This window comes from Tupaia chinensis, unplaced genomic scaffold, assembly GCF_000334495.1.
Source record: "Tupaia chinensis unplaced genomic scaffold, TupChi_1.0 Scaffold000057_1, whole genome shotgun sequence".
NCBI classification, from domain to species: Eukaryota; Metazoa; Chordata; class Mammalia; order Scandentia; family Tupaiidae; genus Tupaia; species Tupaia belangeri.
In genome coordinates this window covers 8,246,091-8,257,076 of record NW_006159515.1, presented here as the reverse complement: position 1 = coordinate 8,257,076, position 10,986 = coordinate 8,246,091, and the positions used below count along the sequence as shown (strand labels likewise).

The window sequence follows — 10,986 nt, the reverse complement described above, 5'->3', positions numbered from 1 at the left end:
GGCATTCCTTACATGCAACGAGATGCCATGCAGATTTTTTAATTATCTCACTCATCATATTGTGTGTTGTTTTCCGTTTCCACCTTTGCTCTCCTATTACATCAATGCCTTTTAAAGCATCATAGAATAATACATTATCATGTATGTATCACGGTGCTTCTAATATTAGAGATTCGATGGTGGGCAGCATGCTCCCAGCCTTACGGCACTTCAAGCCGAATATGGACCCATGTCAGGTCATCTTTGTAAGTAAATACCAATGCTTATTAAATCAACAAAGAAAACCTAGTTTCCCTCTCCCCCCAACTCTTTATTGGTAGGGACACTATCTTGGCAGGTTTTTTTTTTTAATCTCAATCTTAATAATTATGTGTTGAGTGAATAAAGAAATGATTAATTTAAGTAATTTCATTGTTGTCTTTCAATTTTGTATGAGCACATAACTTTTCAGAAAAACCTCATTTAAATGTTTTTGTTAATTTATTTTCATAAATGCTGTTTTGAAGCTGATAATTTTAGGGGTAATGAAAATTCAAAAGTCAGGTCATCTCCCAGGGAGAGTAAGCAGGAATCATATGACACTTTTACTAGCATGAGATATTTAGACAATTCTAATCACAGTTTCAGTAATGATAGAATTATTAATATCAACTGTCAGTTAGATTTAGACTTCAAAGGCAGGCTTTAACCTTTAACTCTGTCCAAATCTGACATGTAAACAACCTAAATTAACCATCTTTGAGATCAAAAACTAATATCTTACAAGGATTAACTTAAAGTATGCTAATTCTCTGAAGCTTCCTGAAAACCAAATTCAGATTCAAGACAATTAAATGTTAATAAGTTTCTAGTGATCAGAGAGATGAATACAAGGAAGATTAATATTTTTTCTTATGCTTTAGAGACAGGTTTTCAAGGTGATCAAGTCAAATGTTAGCTTTGAAAGTGACACCTTAAATTATGGTGCTTGGATGTCCTTATATATTTAGTGAACAAGCAGAGATTTTGTTGTTGTTCTTATTGCTGTTGCTGACTTGTTCCTTTTGGTTTCTTATTTTCCCAAGCATCTAGATAGGTGTTAGGGTTGGCAAGTTTCTCAAGGGAGCTTGCTAAATATATGTATGTGTGTGTGTATGTGTATATATGTGTGTATGTGTATATAAAATATATAAAATATATTTATCCACTCACGCTTTCTATTGAGAAACCACCATATTTGGGGCGATGTTATTATGCACAACACTGGGATTACGGATAAGGAAAGTAAGGATCTTGTCCTGCAGAACTTACCGCTAAGGGGAATAGTAAACACAAACACTCAGGAAAATAAACACAAAATAATTACAATCTAAAGACAGTATAATGTGTACATACTCAAGAGAGCATTGTGTTTCATAATTCACCATGTGACGAAACTTCAAGAAGGGATTTAGCCAGTCTTGAGTTGGGGATTTAACTATAAATGTTTACTGAGGATACACACTGCCCAGAGCATCAGAACCACCCCTCCACCTACTGCTTAGCTAACAGGGCCACCCCCAGAGCATACTTTCTGACTTGAGGAAATAAAGCTAATGTAGGAAATATTTAACTTCAGCTCTCTGCCAGCTCTGTAGTGACCTTGTATGTTCAGCCTATAATTTTAAGACTTCATAAATATAAAAAAATACTTACTTTTTATCTTCAGTTTGGCTTTAATTTCTCTTCTCTGTAAGAACTGTAAACCTGCCAACTTTTAAGTTAGTTGATCTATTTATTCTGTGCTATAAGCATACAGAGTAAGTCAGTTTTTATTTTTTTTTTAAGATAGAGCAATCTTAACTGATATCCTAGGAAAAAAGTTTACTGCATGCATTAAAAATGAAATTTGGTTTATTACAGTAGTTTTGGAGCAATTCAAAGTGCATGTATTTATTGCTTAGATGCATGCTATATACCTATTACAGAAGTACAGAGGATTACGATGCTATTTTCAATGTCTTTTCTCTTAAAACCATTTCACTTTTTGGCCAGCCCCACAGCCTAATGGTTAGGGAAACCACATTCATCATGGATGACCATGGTACACACTCTAGCTCTGGTGGCTTGAAAAACATGCTGGCACGTGTGCGCGCATATGCGCGCGTGCGCGCGCGTGTGTGTGTGTGTGTGTGTGTGTGTGTGCATGTGAATGCCCCAGATCTCAACAGGATGGAGAAATGGAGGAGAAGGGATTGTAGCATGGATACACCCCACTGTGGGCTTGCTTGCTCCTTCTCTCTGCCTCTCTCTCTCTGGTGAGTGCAATTTAAAAAAGAAGTTTCTGGCAATTTGAAAAAGAAGTTTCACTTTTCTGAAACTTTTCTGTCCTTTTCTGATCATGTCCCCCATATGGGCTCACAATGAGGATAAGTTTCACTGTCTTGGGTCAAGATTTATAAAATCAATACAGGTGTAGCTAAGGAAAGTGCTGACTTGGCATCTCTGTAGGTAGAATAATACTAGTGCTTGGTATTTTGGGGTTCTTTACAGCTGACCTCTTTCCAATAGTCACATCTGTGGTCAGAGCCAGGTCAATAGAATGGGAAAGGGTCCATGGACCTAATTCAGTTCTTCCCATCTAGGGGTCTATGGGCAATATGGACTGCCTACTCTTGGGAGCAAGTCTAGGTGGACTGCCAAAGCTAGATATCCTGGCCAACGAGTGAACATCTCAGTAAGGAATTCTAGGGGCATCTGGACACACGACTGTAACTTGGTAGTGATTTTGGTAGGCAGAAATTTGTCATCAAAGGGTACTAGAGCAGGGAGAGGGCATTTGGCTGAAGTTCAAGAATAAGATTATATGCTGGTGGAGATATGAGGATAGTACTCAGAAACAAACTAAAATCTAAAGCTAAGGGAACTGGGGAACAGGGGAGATTGGCAAGGCAGAGCCTTAGCATAAAGGAAATGACTCCAGCTGCCAGAACTAGAATGTTAGGTAGGAGGAGAGACAAGTCTAGTTATAATGGCTGAATAAAGATTTGGAGCAAGACTGGTAGCAAATGCTATTGAGATCTAGCAGGGTTTGAGTTGTCCAGCTGCAGGAAAAGGAGTGAGGTAGGGGCTAGGAAAGGAAAGCCCAACATTAGGGCTCAGTATTTCCTCCTTGGGTTATGGGATGGACCTTGGGGTCACCAGAGATGGTGCACCCCACAAAACTTGAAGTGCCTTTGAAGGGATCCAAGTCATAATTCCTCACATGCACAGATTATCCTTATCCCTCTCAGTTCTACACTTTGATTTGTTTGTTCCTGGTTTCCCTTTTCTTCCAGGGGACTCAAATGCCCATTATTTAATGTTAGACATACCCTTACTGAGCACCAACTATGTGCACTGTCTCATTCCAATCATCAATAAGGCATAGTCCCTGCCTCCAACATGCTGACAATATGGCACTGATGCATGGCAAAGAACAATGGCCACAAGGTGAGGTGCTATGCTGTGGATGTGATATGAGTGATGTAGACTGTCCCCACAGTTTAGGGGAAGAAAGAAGGCCTTGGAGTGTTCATGGAAGTCTTCTCAGAGGAAATGTGATTTGAACTGAACCTTGGAGGAGAATAGACTGTCAGTAGTATAGGTGAAGGGAATCAACTTGATAAAAGGCTGAAATATGGATGGAAAGCATTCTCTCTACATGTTGGCATTGAGGAGAACAAGGAGACAAAATGTGGGAATATAAAGGTAGCCTTGCACAGAAATGCCCACATTTGGTGGAGTCTTATGTGTCAGGTTAATTTCACCAAGTTACTTTGAAGTTTCGTGAATTAGTTCCAGAACCTTCTTGAATATTTTAAAAATTAATGCAGTGACCGAGGGACTTAGTTTTATCCAGACTGAATTAAATGGGACCTCAGAGAAGAAAGCCATGTCAGAAAGCAGATACAATTGTGACACCATCATGGCGTACCATGATGGTAGGAATTTTATGAGGGAGAGAAGTAAATCAAAGTTGGCTGAAATTCTGAACTGATTGACTCACAGAATATTGGTACAATAAATAGCATTAGGAATAGTACAATGGGGAGTCTGTGTGTACATACGTATGTGTGTGTGTGTGTGTGTGTGTGTGTGTGTGTGTTAGCATGCATTTGACTAGGCTGGGTAATGAATGCAAAAGACTGAAATACAAATAGGAGGTTGATTAGGCAGTTAGCTGAAAATAGATGAACATGTTCAGGTAGTTAGAATGTGGTGCCAGAGCTCAGGGGATATGTTAGTGTCTGAGACAGAAGAGAGGTCAGAACCTTGGATATCATACTCATTTAAGGGACAGAAAGAAAACGAGCAGCAGGAGAAAGAAATGGAGACACGACCATTTAGAATACATAAGAACCAGGAATGTGAGTTACTAAGCCAAGAGGTGTGAGTTTTATGGATAAGATATCGTCCCTTGTTCTACCATAATTACAATATATATATATATATGTGTGTGTGTGTGTGTGTGTGTGTGTGTGTGTGTATGATCATTGGAAACGTCATGATGCATTTTTGCATAGAAAATCATAGAATATGAAAAACAGTAAAAACAATAAAAGCCAACAATTAAAATGATTGAGTATCATAACTAAACAAGTAAATATACTCATTATACTCATTAATATCCTTTTTCAGAATATAAATAGCTAAAAAGAAATAAATAAAAGGTAGAAGAAATCTTCTGTATCCACTATAACAAAGCTAGTGTTCACTGCACAAATGATTTTTTATGTGGTTCTCTGGTGAAGAGCATGGCACAGTCTCCTTGTATGTGGACTCTGGATCGAGGTTCTGACTTCAGAAAAGCCCATTCTCACCAGCCTCTGGGCATAGGACCTACACCTCCATTGTCAGTAACCAGAAACCTCCTCTTGGCACCTGGCCCAGATTCATAGTGTCAACCTCCCTTAGGTATTTCCCATTCTGAGCTAGGAAAAGGCACTGTGGGATTTAATATTTTGTGATGGTTGAAAGTTTTACAGTTGGCTGGGTAAAGTGGGATTGCCAATAAACAAACAGTATGAGACACAAGAATACGGAGTCCTGTCTAATCTCGGTTAGACAGGAAGAATAAGTTCAAGACATCTAGAATGCAGCATGATGACTGTTATGGTTGAGATAATGACTTGTCTTCCAAGGGTTCAGGATTTGGAAATTGGTCTTAGTAGGTAGTGACTGGATGTCCGTCAGAAGTTCATGTTTTAGGACATAACAGTGTGTTGTATTGAAAAGGCATTAAGTGAAAACTTTGGCCCATTTTCTGTCTCTAGGTGGGTGCCTTTGGGTGTGATAAAGTCATTGGGGTAGGATTCCCATGGTTGAGTTCCAGTATGTTTATAAAGAGAGAAAAATGAAGCAAACAGATCCACATCGATATAGACTGCCCTGCTCTAAGTTTAGTCTTTTGCTGTTTTGTGATGCCTTTGGACTTTCCAGCCATCAGAAATGTGAGTCAATAAGCATCTATTTCTTTATAAATCACCCAGTCTCGAGTATTTCTGTTAGCAGTGCACTAATGGACTAAGACAACAACCGAAGTTAAGAACAATATGTCCTTGAAAATTGCTACAGGTAGATTTTGTGTTCTTACCATGTAATGTATATGAGGTAATACACTTGTTAATGAGCTCAACTTAGCCATTCCATAGTGTCTACATATTTCAAAATACATGTTGGACACCACAAATATGTGCAGGTTTTATTTCTCAACTTAAAAAGTAAACAATATTAGACTTAATTCTCCAGGACCAGTAGTCAGATGAGTTGCACAGTAAGGGAATAGTTAATAAAGACTTTCTAGGAAACATCTGCCTTAAGCTTCCATTAAATTTAATAATGTTAAAGAAAATTTTGAGATAATATACAGATGTATAATGATAATAAAACTGCAGCTTTAAAGCAGAGCTCACTGGACCTAACCAGGAAACTGACAACTACAGTGTATTCGAGTTAACCTGAGTTGTTCTACCACATGCTTGTGGTGTTAATAAACATAGACTAGGGTTAATATGAATTGCTTGAGTACAAATGTAAATACGTCTATATGTAGACTCTCATGTTAAGTTCTGCCTAAAGCTCTATGAACAATTTGTTATTAAAAACAAGTATGATCTGCAATTTGTAGCTATGTCAGAAAACACAACAAAGTGAATTAATAACGTCACTTTAGGCAGATGGTTCTTTAAAAAGAAAAAGTCCTGAATGGAATACAGTACATGAACTGGAGTGAGATATGGAAGACAATGCATTCTTGTCTGAAAAGCATCACACATGTCAGTGACAATAAATGCTAGACAGATATAATACATTCTGGATTTTTTTTAAGTGGGAAAATTCTTCAAACCATTTATTTCCCAAAAATCTCAACTCCCTTAAGTTAGCATCATAGATCATTATATTTTGATCTCCTGTGCATATAAATTAAGGAGAAATTGAAATTTTCAAGAAAGGTCTGAAGGTCAAGTTGCCCCAGAAGACAGTCCCCTGCACCTAGACCATTCTTATTACAATAGAAATGCATTTTTGATCAACCCACTATTGACCATATGTCCTTCCTAAGGCTATTCTTAAATTTGGAGAGAGTCACAGCTGAGCCTTCCCTGGTATTAGGATAGGAGGGACCTAGTTGTTCATAAAATAATAGAATAGCCTTAGGTTTTCATTCCCTTATGTTTATAACACCTTTTTAAAAATACACACTGAACTTGAAGGAAAAAGATTTCAGTTTTAGTGCTAGTTTTTTGTTGTTGTTGTTGTTAACTAACTAGGTATATAATTAGGTTATTTAAATTATGACTTCATTTCCTTAACATTAAGACAAAATTTCTTCAACATATTCAATAAACACAAAAATTAAAAGTTATCTGTTGATGATAATGTATTGGTAATGTCTTTGACTTGACTAATATATACTGTATTCATGCTGGGAAAAGCCATGTTGTTGTACATGGTAAAGATGTACAGTGGTTAAATGTGAATTTTAAAAAATAATTTTAAAAAAGAAATCATGAAGTTTCTTTCTCATATAGGTGGTATTTTATTTAGGCTTTATACCCAGTCTTAGGTATCCAATCCTGAAAGTTGATTTCAAAATGCACATCTTTGAATTTCTATAATCACTCTTGAATTTGGTAAGAACTCATTATGACTAAATGTTTCAGTGGGGTTACCTCTAACCATAGGAAAATAAAACAAAGCAAAAAAGTTCTACCTGGGTGTACTTTTGGGCTGATTGAAAAAGCTATTTGTTTAGAAAAGTTCAAAGGTGACTGCATTCTAATCCTGGTCAATGAGGCTTGATTGGACAACACAGTGAGACAGTTTTCATCCTGACTCTGATACCAGCTCTTGATTGTGCGTGCTCCAAACCATCCACTTTGATGAGAATTGCGAACAATAGTAACTACAGCATAGGCATGGGTGAGTCATTACTTATAAAAATGACAGAAAAGCAGTTTTCCAATGCTAAAAGTGACATTAATGATATATAATAATGGCTCAGGATATTTTGGTTGCACGCATTTTTGTCTGCAGCAGCAACTACCTCAAATTGCCATTGTTGGGTATGCTGAAAAGAAATGGTCCTATATCTGATGTCACACCCAATATTTTGAACTGCTTAATCCAGGTGATTTATAGGTCATCTTTAAAGCTGAGATAGATTCACCAATAGTGAGGTTCTCAAAACAATAGGTCCAGACGTTCGTAAGTAATATTTACTCCTGAAGTCCAGATTCAACAAATGTTTATAGAGGACCGGATATATATATATATTTTTTTTTTTTGAGAGGTTTTCGCTATAGGGCACGTGCGCTCGCCAGACAGACAGAGAGACATAGAGACAGAAAGTGAGAAATCACCCCCCAGGGGGGATGTTCATGCTGCAATCCCTTCTCCTCCATTCTCCTCTTGGGATCTTGGGCACGCACGCACACGCGCCTGGTGTGAGTTTTAAGCCACCGGGTCCGGGACACTAACCGCGAAGAGAACCGGATATTTTCACAGTTATAATCTTTTTGTATCTTTGCAAGTGCCCTGTGGGGTGGAGCCTGTAGCATCAATTTTCATAGACAAAGATGCACTCAAGGAGGTTAAAGGCTTTATCCAAGGTCACACAACTAGCAATGGTACAATCAGTTTGGGACTGTTTCCAACTAGACCCAATAATGAAGAACTCCACCTAGTTGGTTAAGAACAAGTGGAAAATATGCCTAGGCAGTTACTGATTGATAATCTCAAGTGGTGGTGCTTAGGAGGAAGGAGAGCAAAGATGAGTCTAAGAAAACCCCAAAGGATGTAGGACCAAGAAAAAACCCCAGGATGTCAGACCTGGCAAATTCAAACTGCCCTGAGCATTTGATGGAAGGACAGTCCTCACATACTCAAGCTTTAGACTGGATTGCTGGGAAATTTTTGTGTCTTTTAGCCACATCTGTTTACCCTAAGTGATCCTACTAGTCTTTGCATGTGAATGAAGAATAACAATGTCTATGTCATGGTCTCGTTATATCAAGCTTTTAGTGCCCTACTACACTGAGTCAAATATGTCTGAGTGGTGGTAGTACACTTGGTTGTTTTTGCCTTCAAGACAGAAGTCTTCTAGGTTGCTATGTATTTTCAGTACACATTCAACCTCTGCTGGCTTTGACTCCGAGCTCAGATGAGATCGAGTTCAAAATATCACAACGATAAAAGCACAGACTCTGGTGTCAGACAGTCAGAATTGGAATCTCTCATCTTCACCTACTGGCTGTGTGACCTCAGGTAAGATACTTAACTTTCCTGTCCCTCAATTTTCTCTTTTATTCTATACAATAATGAGTCATAGAGTTAGGGGGAGATAATTATATAAATGCTCTGTTTGCTCTGGGTCCTTCAATTACCACCCATAGAATAAGTGCATGTATTTAAGTGTCATCATTTTTCTTTAAATTCTTTTTTCAAAATTTTTCTCAGCCTTTACCTTTTTTGCTCTTTTATTATCTCTGCCTCCTCCCCAGTGCCCTTTGATTTCCTATTTCGTATGTGAGCATGTCATCTACATCTACTCTCCATTTATTTCACCTTCAACAATACCATCTTTGGGGGAAAAAAAATCCCTACATTCACAGTTTTAATTATCACTTAGCTTTTGATAATGCTCAAATGGAGATGCATATTAAATAGGTTGCTTTTGAGAACTCACTAAGCCAAGTTCTGGGAGGGTTCTTCTTACATGTATTTCATGGATTTCTCTCAAGAGTGAGTATGTACTATTATCTTGATATTAAAGCACAGAAAGTTAAGTTTCAGAGAGATTTACTAACTTGCCCTAAGTCTCACAGCAGGTAGATAATAGTTATCGCTGCCTGCTGCCTGCTGGGCTGTAAGAGGTTCATTTTTCACAAACCATTTACAGATTCATTTACAAAGCATGTAATAATGTTCTGGAGAATTTGGGCACTGTGGCAAGTGCCAGGTAAGGGAAAACTTTAAAAAGATAGCATGGTACAAAGAACCCAGGGTCAGTTTGAAGACCTGGTTTGGAATTCTCTTTTAGCCAGGAGGTTCTATGGCATCTCAGGCTAGCATATACATCATTTCAGTTTTTGTCTTCATCATCTGAAAAATGAGAATCATAACATGGTTGATGTGAACATTTAAAAATGGTTTCAGACACAAAGGATGTTTATACACCTCTGGTCCTAATAGAAATGTGTTATTCACCTTATTTATCTTTCAGTTCAGTAGACTGCCAATTTATTCTCAAACACAGATTGGGGAATATTAATTAGCTCCTGAGCAAGATTCATTTTGACTACCTGGCATAATTTTGGCCAAAAAATGATAAAAAAGAATAGTGGACTTGTGCCTTATTTATTTATTTATTTTACTTTTTGTTGCCAGAGGGCATATACACTCACCAGAGAGAGACAGAAAGGCAGAAGGAGAAAGAGGAATAGGAGAAAGTACAATGGGATGTGGTCAAATGGCAACCCCTTCTCCTCCAATTCTCCATCCTGTTAGAATTTTGCTCATGCATACACATGCACCCCACAGAGGGGCTAGGACTCAAACACATGGTTGACCATGTGGGATTCAGCTCCCTTAACAAGGGCCTTGGGGATAGCCCTTGATTTGTGCTTTTTAAAATCACATTTTGACTTCAGCATGCAGTTTGACTAGCATCAAAGTGAATTTTGGAGTCATTTTAATCCATATCTAAGTGAGAATATATATGTAATTATTTAAATTTTATTGGTCAAAAAAAAGCTACATATAATTCTATTTTCTTTATTCCGAACCTAGTTTATTACACTAATATCTAATGGAGTTTTGAAGATTTTCATTCTAATGAAACTATAGCACAGGAAGACATATACAGAAAAAGGGGGTGTAGCTGTTTCTTTAATCAAGCATACCTCAGGCTGTTTCAGTGAGAATAACCCAGGTGCTGATCACCTTAATGACAACACTATTTTAAAAAGCATTTTAAACACATTATACTGTAGATTATTCTATTTTTTTTCCTAATGGAGCTGTCCTTGAAGGACCATTATGCCATTCCTTTCAGATGTTTAATAAAGCACAAGATTATAATGATTGTGCTTGAGAATAGGTTTTGTGCAGCTGGGAATTGCAATATAGTAATCTTCGATTAAATCATCAAGATACGAAAATGTATTTTTAGTGGAGTGGTGATGGGGGCTTTATTAAATTGGTCTAATCAGTATTCTCTATGATCATTCATACCATTTTATTTTTAATTATTATCATTCTAACCAAAACACATGTATTCATGATTCCTTTGTGCATAGTTTTGAGCTAAAATGTGTAACAGTTTCAGCCCAGGCCCTCCACAGGCTTATCATCAAAATGACCAGAAGTTTATGTAACCAACTAAATGAAGTATAGGTGCATTGTTCATTGTAGAAGGTGCGGTGGTGGTGTTGACTCTGGACTCCTGAGTGTGCTTGCCTGGGATCAAAGACGTAAGTTTTTTGA

General features: G+C 37.6%; 1 protein-coding gene and 1 long non-coding RNA gene across 2 annotated transcripts in view; both read left to right on the top strand.

Moving 5' to 3' along the window:
* HS6ST3 (heparan sulfate 6-O-sulfotransferase 3) overlaps positions 1-10,986 on the top strand; it is a 790,122-nt gene that overhangs the window by 506,086 nt on the left and 273,050 nt on the right.
* On the top strand, positions 5,418-10,865 carry LOC102476673 (uncharacterized). The gene is made up of 3 exons (XR_333478.1): positions 5,418-5,450; positions 8,624-8,766; positions 10,823-10,865. It is a non-coding gene; the product is annotated as an uncharacterized LOC102476673 (long non-coding RNA).